Source organism: Globicephala melas, chromosome 13, assembly GCF_963455315.2.
Source record: "Globicephala melas chromosome 13, mGloMel1.2, whole genome shotgun sequence".
NCBI lineage: Eukaryota > Metazoa > Chordata > Mammalia > Artiodactyla > Delphinidae > Globicephala > Globicephala melas.
In genome coordinates this window covers 72,524,918-72,537,469 of record NC_083326.1, presented here as the reverse complement: position 1 = coordinate 72,537,469, position 12,552 = coordinate 72,524,918, and the positions used below count along the sequence as shown (strand labels likewise).

At 54.4% G+C, this 12,552-nt stretch overlaps 1 long non-coding RNA gene across 1 annotated transcript in view; it reads right to left on the bottom strand.

Annotated features, from left to right (window-relative positions):
* The window catches only part of LOC115855395 (uncharacterized), a 56,674-nt gene extending 53,794 nt beyond the window's left edge, over positions 1-2,880 (bottom strand). The window contains exon 1 of the long non-coding RNA XR_009566331.1: positions 1,656-2,880. This is a non-coding gene — a long non-coding RNA (uncharacterized lncRNA). The remainder of the gene's footprint in view (positions 1-1,655) is intronic.
* Between the last annotated feature and the right edge of the window lie 9,672 nt (positions 2,881-12,552).

Sequence of the window (12,552 nt, the reverse complement as noted above, 5' to 3'; positions counted from 1 at the left end):
GGGAGTTGATCTGTACATACCCCAGCTCCCAGCTTCTTGAGCTGGCGTGTTCCCAGCTGCATCCCAGAGCTCCCTCGCAAGTTTACGCCCCACTCGCCACAGTGACAGCTGGGCTTTATAACACGCCTTTTATTGGCGGCCTCCTGCCCTGCCTCACTTCCCCACTCTCCTCGTGGTGTGAGCTTCATTTCCAAAATAAACGACTTGCAGGCTTGCAAATCCCTGTCTCAGGGTCTGGGGAGCCAGCAGTTGGGAAGGGTGACTGGTCCCTTTGCATCCACGGGAGCTTGGGGGTCGTGAGGACTGTTGACAACCATCCCTGGAAAGGGGCAGGCCAGCGTGAATGGGGTCCTGCTGATAAAGCAATAGTTACACCTACTGTTTGTAGGTTGCTTCCTCTTCCCCAGGCATTGTGCCCAGCACTTTACTGGCCTCCTCTTCTTAAGCCCCACCTACAGTTCTATGTGAAGCAAATACTACGCTTAGCCCCTCTTACAGATGGGAAAACAACGCTCAGAGAAGTTGAGTTACTTCCCTGAAGATGCAGAGCCAGGTTCTCAACCAATACTCTATCAACTGCGCTGTAAGACTGGGACCTCTGTCCCAACTGCACAGAATGGCAGGTGCCCAGGGTCCCCTTGATGATGGCTGGGGCAGTGACAACTCCCCTCCCATGGCTGCCCCCCACAGCTGGGACCCGTTATCTGTTTTGCGCACGGCCTGCGCCCGTCAGGGTAATGGACTGTGCTTGTCCTAGCGGAGGTGGCCTCTGGCAGGGATGATGTATGAGGCGCTATTGTTTGATATGAATGCATTAGGCGACATTCCCGATAAAGACTTTACCAGCAGAGCTGCACTTGCTGGCAGCAGCCCCTGTGGAGGTAGGGGGGCAGAGGCAGAAGCCCGAGTCCCCATCAAGCAGGGCTCCGGGGGACCAGCCCCCTTCAGGGAGGCAGAGACCAGGTCACTCTTGCTTTCAAAATTCTGGGTCCTGGGGCTTCCCTGGTGGCGCAGTTGTTGAGAGTCCGCCTGCCAATGCAGGGGACACGGGTTCGTGCCCCGGTCCGGGAAGATCCCACATGCCGCGGAGCGGCTGGGCCCGTGAGCCATGGCCGCTGAGCCTATGCGTCCGGAGCCTGTGCTCCGCAATGGGAGAGGCCACAACAGTGAGAGGCCCGTACCGCAAAAAAAAAAAAAAAAAGGTAGGTCCTGAGATGCACGTCTTACCCCCTTACAAGCAGCAGAGTGTAGCCCGTGGGTCTCACACTTCAGAAAGCATCGGAATTGGCTTGGGAGCTGACTAAAAAGGCAGAGTCCTGGGTCTCAACTCAGATCCATTGAAACAGAATCTCCAGAGTGAGGCCTGGGATCCTGCCTTTGCAAACCAGTTCCCTCAGTGCATCTAATACAGATGGGCCAGGGCCCAGACGTGGTCTACAAAATGGTCTGGGATGAAGCGAATGGAGTTTAAAGTCAGAAACCCCTGGATTTGAGTCTGGGCTCCTCTGAGAAGCAGCAGGGAAATCTTAGGCAGGTCACTCAGGCTCTCAGTGCCGCGACTCCCCTTGACAAATAAGCTTCAGTTTCCCAATCTGTAACGTGGGCACAGAGGCGATACCCACCGTGGCTACCTCCCAGGGCTCAAGGGGACACACCTTGCCTGTGCTCCGTCCACATACTCATGATTCCCAGGGGCTGGCAACGTGGACCCTCTACATCTTCCCTGGGGGTCTTCTGAGGACACCACACGTATGTTCAGACTGATGCTCCAGGGGATTCCAGGCACCCTATGAGGAATGGGGAGCCCTTTTGAGGGTTAGAAGATCCTTCAAAGCATCTACTCAGGCGCTTCCCTGGTGGCGCAGTGGTTGAGAGTCCGCCTGCCAATGCAGGGGACGCGGGTTCGTGCCCTGGTCCGGGAAGATCCCACATGCCGCGGAGCGGCTGGGCCCATGAGCCATGGCTGCTGAGCCTGCGCGTCCGGAGCCTGTGCTCTGCAAGGGGAGAGGCTATGGCGGTGAGAGGCCCGCGTACCGCAAAAAAAGCGCATCTACTCCATGAATCCTTTATGTTGAGTGGGGCAAGGAGGGGGCATCTGCCATTTGCATGTTCAGGATGTGGAGGTGAATGGAATCCAGATGCTGCCCCCGAGGACATCTACCACGGGGGGAGGGGTCCTCCCCGGGGATGCCATCCCTGGGGACAACCTGGAGGGTCCCAACAGAGACAACGTGACCCAGGGCTCTGTGAGGCCCAAGGTCAGAGAGGTCAGGTGCACCCAGGAGGGGGAGATGCAGAGAAGATGCCCCAGAGAAGGAGGTGGGGTTTGTGTGGATTTGAAGCAAGAGTGGCTTCAGCCATACAGGGGGGATCCCATGTCAAAGTCAAGTCTCTCCACCCCCATCATTCATTCATTCATTCATTCAATAAATGTGGACTGAGCTCCTGCTCTGTGTCAGGCTGTCTTGGGTACTGGGAGTATGAGGGTTATTTTTATGTGTCCACTTGCCTGGGACCAAGAGTACCCAGACATTTGGTCAAATGTTATTCTGGGTGTATCTGTGAAGGTGTTTGCGGATGAGCTTAACATGTGAATTGTGATCTGAGGACAGCAAACTGCCCTCCCCAATGTGGGTGGACCCCAACCAATCCACTGCGGGCCCGAATAGAACAAAAAACTGAGTGAAAAAGATTTGTCTCTCTCTCTGCCCGACTGTCTTTGAGCTGGGACATCCATCTTCTCCTACCTTCCAACTCAGACTCGGACTGGAACTTACCCCATCAGCTCTCCCGGGTCTCCAGTTTGCTGACTGTAGGTCTTAGGACTTGTCAGCCTCCATAACTGCATGAGCCAATACCACACACACCCACACACACACCCCCCCCCACACACACACACACATCTACACACACACACACACATCTACACACACACACATCTACACACACACACATCTACACACACACCTACACACACACACACACACACACACATCTCCTATTGATTCTGTTTCTCTGGAGAACCTTAATACAGTGAGAAAGTCCCTGCCCCCAAGTTGCTGACACTCCAGAGGGGACAGGCAGACATGGAGCAAATAAAGATAGAAAATGTCACAGGTTGGCCCCCAAGGCCGAGAGTGATCTTACTGCTGCCCCAGCCTCGTTTCCTGCTCCCCGCCCCCCATCACTGTGCAGGCAACAGCTCACTTAACTTCATGCAGATTTCTAAACCTAAAGGTCAGCTCTAGCCTGTCCCTCTGCCTGGAATGTTCTTCCGTGTTAATTAGGTTTCAGCCCAAGGGTCACCTCTCCCGGTCCTATCCTCCACACCCAACCACACCGCAAGCAGCCACCTCCCTATACCCCATGATCACTTCTAATCCTAATAACCTTGCAAGGGGCTCTTCTCTGAAACAAACAAACTAACTAACAGGGAAACTCACAAAACATCAAGTGAGGAAAATCTTGACCTCTTCCCCACCTTAGGTACGAACTCTATGTCTCACAAGTAAAATGCAGCCTGGCCTCACTGCTGCTTTTCATCAATGCTAGGACATGCGTTTCTTCACCTTTGAACGTCTCTGAAATCCGGGTGCACCTTGCAGTAGCTGTGACCTCCAGTCCCACTCCCTTCAACCCCCTACCCCCTGCTGCCAGGCAGCAGTGACGGTGGAATTGTCATTGCCCACGTGTCCTAACCCCGCCAGAGCCACTGCTATTGTTGTCACTCATCTACTGGGTTTAATCACCATCTAAGTATCTTCAAACCAGGATGGCAAAATGTTGGTAAGTGTTGAGGTTGGAGGATGGGGTCGTGGGAGTTCATTATTCTATTCTTTCTCCTTCATTATGTGTTTAAAGGCTTCCACAATAAAAAGGACAACACTTCCCCCCAAATAATAATAACCGTGCAAATATCGGAGGCTCTGCTTTGGAGATGATAATGCAGAGGATCTGAGAGGTTAAGAAACCTGCCTAGACTCACCCAGCCAGTGCATAAACGCTGGGGCCAGGATTCCCTCAGGTCTATTTCATTCTCGGGGACATGCTTTTCCTAGTCGAGCCTCCCCAAAAAGCTGTTCCTCCAGACATCTCAGTGCTTCCCCACCTCTGCACCGCAGGGTCCTCAGCCAGGATGCCCAGCTACCCCAACTCTGCGTGCTGAGAACCTGCCCATCTTTCAATCAATAGTCATTCAACAAACACGTACAGGCGCAAGCAATTGTGGTGTGCCTGGCACTGCGCTGGGAGCTGGGATTCAGCATGAACCAGACAGACATGGTCCCTGTGCTCGGGAAGCAAATTTCCAAACGCCACCCTCTGGAAACCTATCTCTTTAATCTCTTAGGACGCCAACCAAGTTGGCGTCCAAGTAATCTCTTAGTTTGCTACCAAGTTCAGCTGTTCCACGGCTGCGCCCCCCTGCACTGGAGAGCGAGCACCTTAGGGTCAGGGACTGCCCCACTCATCTCGTGTCCCCAGTGCCTGGTGCAGAGACTGGATTGTGGTAGGTGCTCATGAAATGGCTTGTGAAATTGAATGAATGAGTAGGTGGGTAAGCGGCTGTGCGCGTCAAAGCGCTGGTCCCTGTATACAGTAGGTGCTTAAGACTGGAGGATGACTACCCATGGTGGCCCTGCTGATTGGGGCAGGAGGGGGAAGGAGGTTCTGGTTCCTACACTTTGATCTTGGGTTGTGGCTGCCTCCCCTCACTTTCACACACACACTCACACGCTGACACTCTGCACACACGTATTCACGTATTCACACTCATGCACACACATGTGCAACACCCTTTCTTGATCAGGTGCAGGGTGACACAGTGAAGACGAGGAAGAGTCGAAGCACCTGGTTCGGGTCCTGGTATAGGTGCCTCTTAATGGTACGATCTCAGCCCCTCAGTTTGTTCATCTGTAAAATGCGCATGATACAAACCACCCTCACAAGGACATGGTCAAGGTTAGATGAAGGACAGTGACTTAATTTATGTAAAGGTCTGGTCCACAGTGGCCCCTTGCTCCCCACCCCTACCCCTGGCTGGCTCTGGAACCCCCAGCGTGGGGTGGGAGGGAGCATGGAGAAGGGTGTGAGGCCACACCGGCTCTTGCTTGTGCACCCGCCCATGGACTCTTCGCCACTTGGTCTTGCCCTTACCTTCCTTCACCCCCGGAGGTGCCCCATCCCTCCTTCTCCACCCTTCAAATTTTCTCCTGTCTATGTCCACATCTCTTAACACCCCAATTCCACCATCTATGAAGAGAATCCTGGGTCCCATGTGTCCCGAACACGAACACATTTCAGCAGAAGCTTCTAAACACGGCGATGCTATCAGTGAGGGTTTCAGGCACATATGGGACCAGCTTCTGCCCTCCTGCCCACGCCAAGCCCACCCAGCGTTCGGCAGGAAACAGACTGCAGGATGGCGGCTGCAGATGTGATTGTTAGAGCTAATTTATGCTCCGTTTACATGGGCTCCAGATGTCACAAGCTCCTCTGTGGGTTTATCCAAATGCCAGGGAAGGTAGGGAAGGGCTGGGGGCCGAGGCTGCAGCCCCTTCCCCCCAGCCTGCCTGCTTTCCTAGTCCAACTCTGAGGGCAGCATTCCAACACGTGGCCCCTGGGCACTCACACCCCCTGCTGAGCCCCAGCCCTGTCCCCCAAAGCTTCTGCCACATGTTTTGGTCATAGACTGTAAGCTTTGTGAGACTAGGAGCCCCATGCCTGGGCTGGCCCCAGTGCCCATGAGGTGCTTATTAAATGTCTCTAGTAATGAGCTGCTAAAAAAAAGGGGGACTTCCCTGGCGGTCCAGTGGTTAAGACTCCACGCTTCCACTGCAGGGGATGCAGGTTCGATCCCTGGTCGAGGAACTAGGATCCTACACGCCGCGTGGCACGGCCGAAAGAAAAGAAAAAGAGCTGCCGGTGTGCCAGTGGCTGTAGTGGGTAGAATGGTGTCCCCACCCTCAAAATACAAAACCCCTAGTACCTGTGAATGTGACTATATTTGGAAATAGGGCCTTTGCAAGTGTCATCAAGTTAAGATGCGCTCATACTGAATTGGGGTGGGCCCTAAATCCAATAATTGGTGTTCTAAGTTGGCACACAGACACAGAGAGGAGAACGCCACGTCATGATAGAGGTAGAGACTGGAGTGATGCAGCTAGACTCCAAGGGACACCAAGGGTTACCGGCAACCACCAGAAATTAGGACAAAGGCGTGGAATGGTTTTGACCGCAGAGCTCCAAGAAGCAGCCAACACCGTTGACACCTTGATTTCAGACTTCTGGTCTCCAAAACTCCGAGAGAATACACTTCTGCTGTTTTAAGCCACTCACTTCATGGTACTTGGTTACAGCCGCCCTAGGACACTAAGACAGAGGGGATGAGGATGAGTTGCCCAGTGAGGCAGCCCAGCCAAGGCTGCTTCCTTCCAGGCTCCTGAGGCCCCTCCGACAGGCCTCTGTCCCAGGTGGGGCTGCCCCTGTCCCCAACCTGGAGGACCAGCCCAGCCCCTCCCCAGTCTCCTTGGGAATCTCAGGCTTGTCCCCTCCATCCATTCTCCACCCAGCCACCAGGAGAATCTTTCCCCCTCCCAGCCTGGTGTCTTCATCCACTCCCACCTTCCATTCACTCCTCAACCCACTGCCATCTGCTCTGGGCCCCCATCCCCTGAGAATGCTCTCCTCTACCCTGGGATGTGCACCAGCCCCACCTCACAGGCCTCTCTGGGAAACCAGACACTGTTCTAACTCCCTCCTCCCTGCGAGTCTGAGATTCCTTCTTTCTCGTTCTCCTCCTGCCTCCCCAGATGTGACTGCTTGGCTGTCTGCCTGTGCAGCTGCCTCCTTTCCTGCCTGCCTCTGAATGCAGATGCTCCTCAGGGCTCTGCCTTCTCCCTCTTTGCTTCTCCTCCCACACTTGGTGGTGGTGGTCACGATGGTGATGGTGATGGTAGTGGTCATGGTGATGGTGATAGCGGTCGTCATGATAGTGATAGTGGGGATGACGGGAGATGTTGGTGGTAATGATGGTGATGATAGTGGTGGTCATGATGGTCATGATGGTGATGACGGTGGTTGTGATAATGGTGGTAGTGGTGATGGTGATAGTGGTCATGATGGTGTTTATGGTGATGACGGTGGTGGTCGTAATGGTGATGGTGGTGATGATGGGGGTGGACGTAGTTATGGGGATAGTGGTGCTGTTGTTAAGAGAGTCTTTCAACACAGAAAGTGCACTAGGCCAGGCTGTGTTGAAGACTTCGTTTTCACAGGCACTAACGCACGGTGTTTTTGCATCTTCATCTCTCGCGCACGCGTCTTTCCTCCCTTTCTTACACACACACACATGTGTATACACACTACTTTAATTTTCTAGGGCTGCTAAAGCAAAACATCACAAGCTGGAAGTCTTAAAATGACAGAAATGTATTCTCACAGCTCTAGAAGCCGAATGTCCAAAAGCAAGATGTCAGCAGAGCCGTTCTCCCTCTAAGACGCTGGGCGGAATCCTCCCTCGTCACTTCCTACCTTCTGGTGGTGGCCCTAAATCCCTGACTTGCAGCTGCATCACTCCAATCTCTGCCTCTGTCATCACAAGGCATTTCCCTTGTGTGTCTGTGTCTTTTCTCCTCTTCTTAAAAGGACACCAGTCATATTGGTTTACGGCCCACCCTAATGACCTCACCTTAACTTTTTTTTTTTTTTTTGGCCATGCTGCGCAGCCTGCAGGATCTTAACTCCCCGACCAAGGACTGAATCCGGGGCCCCAGCAGTGAAAGCGCCGAGTCCTAACCACTGGACACCAGGGAATTCCCTGGTCTCACCTTAACTTGATTATATCTGCAAAGACTCCATTTCCAAAAAGGTCACATTCACAGGTGTTGGGGGTTAGGACTTCACATAACTTTTTTTGGTGGGGGACATAATTCAACCCACAACACACACATGCGTGTGCACACACGTACACACATACACACACACACACACACACACACACACTTCTCTGCACCTTTCTCTCAGGCTTCTATCATTTTCATACCCCATCCCTCGTACTATCAAACCTTTGCCTTTGGTTCCTCTTACCTTGTCTGTTTTCCTGTCTTTCCCTCCCTTTCTCCATTCTTTCTTACAACCTTTAAGCCGCTCTTGGTCAAGGAACTGGAGGCACAGAGACAGAGGTGGCACCCGTGGTGCCTGTCTTCAAGGAGCTCACTGTCTAGAAAGGAGAGTGAGGTTGCACAGGCCACTGGCCACACAGCCTCAAGAGGGCTTTGACAGGGACTCAGGGGGCTGAGGGCACAGCTGATGCACCCAGCCAGCCTGTCCTTGGTCCTCTGTGCCCCTCCTCACCTCCAGGCCTATCTCATCTTCCTCCCAACTCCACTGCTCAGACACCCATCTGGTCGGTCCCCCGGGTCAGCGAAGGCTTCTGGGGGACGTGCACCATCCCCCACTCGCGCATGCGCACCTCCCACCCTCCCACTCCTTCTAAGCATCTCTCATTAAAGGGGCTGAAGACTGCCCGGCCTGTCTCTGGGCTTTGCGCTGAAAGGGCTAAATGATATGCTGACACCTTAATTATGGCCCATTGTCGTGGAGCACTGTGGAAATTGTCTGAGTGATCCTTAGAGAATGGGTGCTAACAGGCCCCTCAGAGCCTTTGATTCCCCGTGGCAGATTGGAAAATGACACAAACGATGGCTCTCCTCCAACCGCAGCCCCTGGGTGATGCGGGCGGACAGGCCCCCTCAAACATCTACCTGCGTGGTTGCCACAGGCAAGGGGTCAGGTGTCTCCCTGTGGTCTTGATCCTATAACCCCCTGATTCGGTCCACTGCATAGCAATCTGCTGAGTCGGGCGTTGCACACGTAACCCCAACAGATATCCTCACCACAACCCAGCTGAGTGAGGACTATTATGCTCCCATTTTACAGGTGAGGAAACGGAGGTCTTGAGTGTTTAAGTCACCTCTCCCAGCTCACCTGCTTATGCAGAGCAGAGCAGGCAACCTGGCGTCGAGCCTGGGCTTCAGCCACCGCAAGACACTGCCACTGTACGGAGGGTGGCTCTTGGCTCAGAGGGGTGGGATTTCCCAAGATCACTTGGGCCATAGCAGATAGAGGCCAGGACCCAGGCCCCTCAATCCCACCCCACAATTTTTTCCACCAGGGCAGCAAATTGCCAAGTGTATCTGTGGAGAATGTTGACAATAGTAATAACGCAATAGCAGCACCGTCCTGTCGCTGAGGTCGACAAAGCACGGGCTCTGGGTCTTGCAACCCCAGGGGAATTTCAGCTCTGCAATCAATGGTGCCACCTTTGTGAGCTGGTTCAGGGAAAGGCCGGTCGTTGGGAAGCGGGGAGGCCTTGGTCCCACTCCCCTTCCCACCAGCCCACAGCCCACAGGGGCCAGGGGCCGATTCCCTGGCAGAACGGTGCCTGCAAATGGGGGGAGGGAAGCTAGGGCCCCCTCGAAGCCAGGCCTCTGACCACCTCCACCTTGGGGACACCCCTCCCTCTGCTACCACTTCTGGGTGGGCAAGGGGCAGGGCTGGGCATCTGATAATCTGGACTTTAAAAATCTGGCTGCTGTAGTGGAATCACAGGGGAGAGGCCTCCAACATCACTAATTGGCTCCACTAGCTGGAAAAGGAGCGAGGGCATCTCTGCGCAGAAGACATACCCATTCGGCACCCCAGGATGGGCAGAACTTGAGGTCGGGACCCCAGAGAAGTGTGCGGGAGCTGATTGATGGGGACCAGCCTGGGAAGAGGGAGAGGGCAGCAGGAGAGCCGCCAGGTGCCCCCACAAGCTCTAGGGCAGGACCAGCCATGGACTCCGACTGTCGTCCCATTCTCCTCCCAGGGGACCCGCCCCCAGGTGAGGGAGGAGGGAGAGGCGGGAACGCCATCTGAAAAGCTCAGGCTCTGTGCCCTGTGCTTTCACAAACGCAGGGGCTGGATGTTATGCCCATTTCACAGATGGGGAAACAGAGTCTCCAAATCATGCATCCTGGCAAAATTGCCTAGTGCCCGCTTTGTGCCAAGGACTGTCCTGGGCACTGGGACCACATCAGGGGACAAGACAGATCGTCCCAGCCCTTTGGGGACTCGCACCCACAAAAGGAACCTGGCTTCTTGTTGCTTCTCACTGCAGCCAGGAGGAGGCAGGACCAGGCTGGGAGCGGGTTGAGGGAAAGACTTCATCCGGCAGATGTGGGCACTGCAACTGTGACCCGGCAAGTGACTTCGCTTCCTGAGGCCTCCGTGTTCTCATCTGCAAAATGGGGGCCGTAATGACACCTCCCTCTCAGGGCGATATAGTCAACGCCATCAAGCCTGGCTCTTCCACCCCATCCCCTGCTGGCAGGGGTGGCAGTATTGGACAGTCGGCACAGCATCTCCAGGGCCCTTCCCACACCCAGCAAAGGAGAATGTTTCCTGTGAGCCTTCTTCCTGCAGCCTTGTCGTTTCCCGTGGCCCCCACCAACTCTGGGAGGCACCTTGGTTGTCCCCGTTGGGCAGATGGTGAGCCCAAGGCTCAGAGACAGAGCGACTCTTGAGTTCCCGGCAGGTAGACGGGGACTGCTGTGCTCCCCTCTTGCTGGAGCTCCCACCCCTCCCACCACGTCTCAGCACAGTCCCTCTCTTGCCACCTAGAAGGCTGCCAAAAAGCTTCAGAGCTGCCAAAACGCCATCACGAAACCCAAGCATATTCTCCTCCTCAGGTTCTTTTTTCTTTTGGCCACACCACGCAGCTTGCAGAATCTCAGTTCCCCGACCAGGGATTGAACCCGGGGCCACGGCAGGGAAAGTGCCGACTCCTAACCGCTGGACCGCCAGGGAACTCCCTCTCCTGAGTTTCCACCCCCGAGAAATGAAAACATGTGTCCACACCAAGAACTTGTGCACAAATGTGCAAAGCTGCATTATTCATAAAAGACAAAAGGCAGAAACGACTCAGATGTCCAGCAGCTGAGGAAGGGATAAACAAAATGTGGCCCATTGAGACAATGGAATAGCATTCAGCCCTAAAAAGGAATGAAACGCTGATACATGCTACAGTGTGGATGAACCCTGAAAACAGGATGCCAAGTGAAAGCAGCCAGTCGCAAAAGACCACGTGTTGTATGATTCCATTTATATGAAATGCCCAGAATAGGCAAGTCCACGCGACAGAACGACTAGTGGTTGCCAGGGCTGCGTGTGTGTGTGCGCGCGTGCGCACGCGCTAATGAGCAGGGAGTTCCCTTCTGGGAGAAATGGTGAAACGTTGTAGAACTGTGGTGCTGGTTGCAATATCTGTACTCTGTGCAGATACTGCAAACCATTGAATGATACACTTCGAATGTGTGAATTATAACTCACTGAAGCTGTTCCCAAAACCCCGGCGAGTAGACCCCTGCCCAGTGTCTCTGCGATTCAGGCCCTGCACCTGAGCTGAGGGGAGAGCCCAGCTGGGGTACCCTCAGGCCTTCAGACTCCCCACCAAACCTGGGCAGGGCCTCGTGGCACAGCCCAGGGGGTGACACAGGGAATCGCCATACGAGACGCTCTGGGCCCGTCCCTGACCCACGCGGCCGTTCAGCCTTTATTCCCCATTCCAGGCTCAGTCCTGGAGCTGGGGACTTGGTGGGGAGCAAGAAACACTCCCTACCTCCAGGAAGTCGACAGACAGATGGAGTGGGACTGACCCCAGCCCAGTGTGACATTGCTACAATCCCGGCAAGCACAGAGAGGAGGGCTTCTAACCCAGCCTGGGACCCGGACCATCTCCCAAGGAACGGGCATGTAGGCAGAGATGGGAAGGAGCTCAGGGGTGGAAAAGTAGCCAGGCAGGGTGAAAGGGAGATGTGAAGGCCTAGAGGCTCAAGACAGCATGGTGTATTCAGAAAAAGAAAGGGAGGGACAAGGGGCTGGGAGGGACGAGAAAGGACCCCTGGCTCTGTGAGGAAGGGGCTGGGAGGGTAGAGTTGGAGCAGCCCACAGGTCAGCCCTGAGCAGCTCCTTCCCAGAGGCAGAATCAGCTCCCGGCCATGTCCCCTGCCTTGTCCGCTTTTCCGGGCTGGGGTGCCTGTGACCCCAAAAGGGAGGGCATCAGCTCCGTACAGCTAGGATCCCCTAACCCGCTCCCCACTCAACTTCTATGTCCCCACCCCTGCCGCAGCTGCCTCTCCCATGCTCTGAGCGTTAATCAGAGCAGACGGAAAAGGCAAGACTTAATTTTAATGAGACATCGCCAGGATGTCTTAAGCTGCATTGAAAAGCCCCCAAGCTTCCCACGACAGGGGGACCCGTATTAGGCAGGGTAAATATTTACAGCTCCACCTGAAAAGGCAGGCCCATTTTTCACGCAGGATTTTAACAATATAGATCATGCCGAGAGTGAGACACAAATAAAGGGAAATGAAACCATGGGCGGCCGCAGCACCGGGCCCTGAATCATGGATATGAACCTGTCCCCAGCTTCTTGTTTTTAATTAAGAAACCCTTTTTGGTAATTCCATTAAGAGGTGGCTGTGGTTCGAGAGTCTCTTGCTTGTTCTCTTT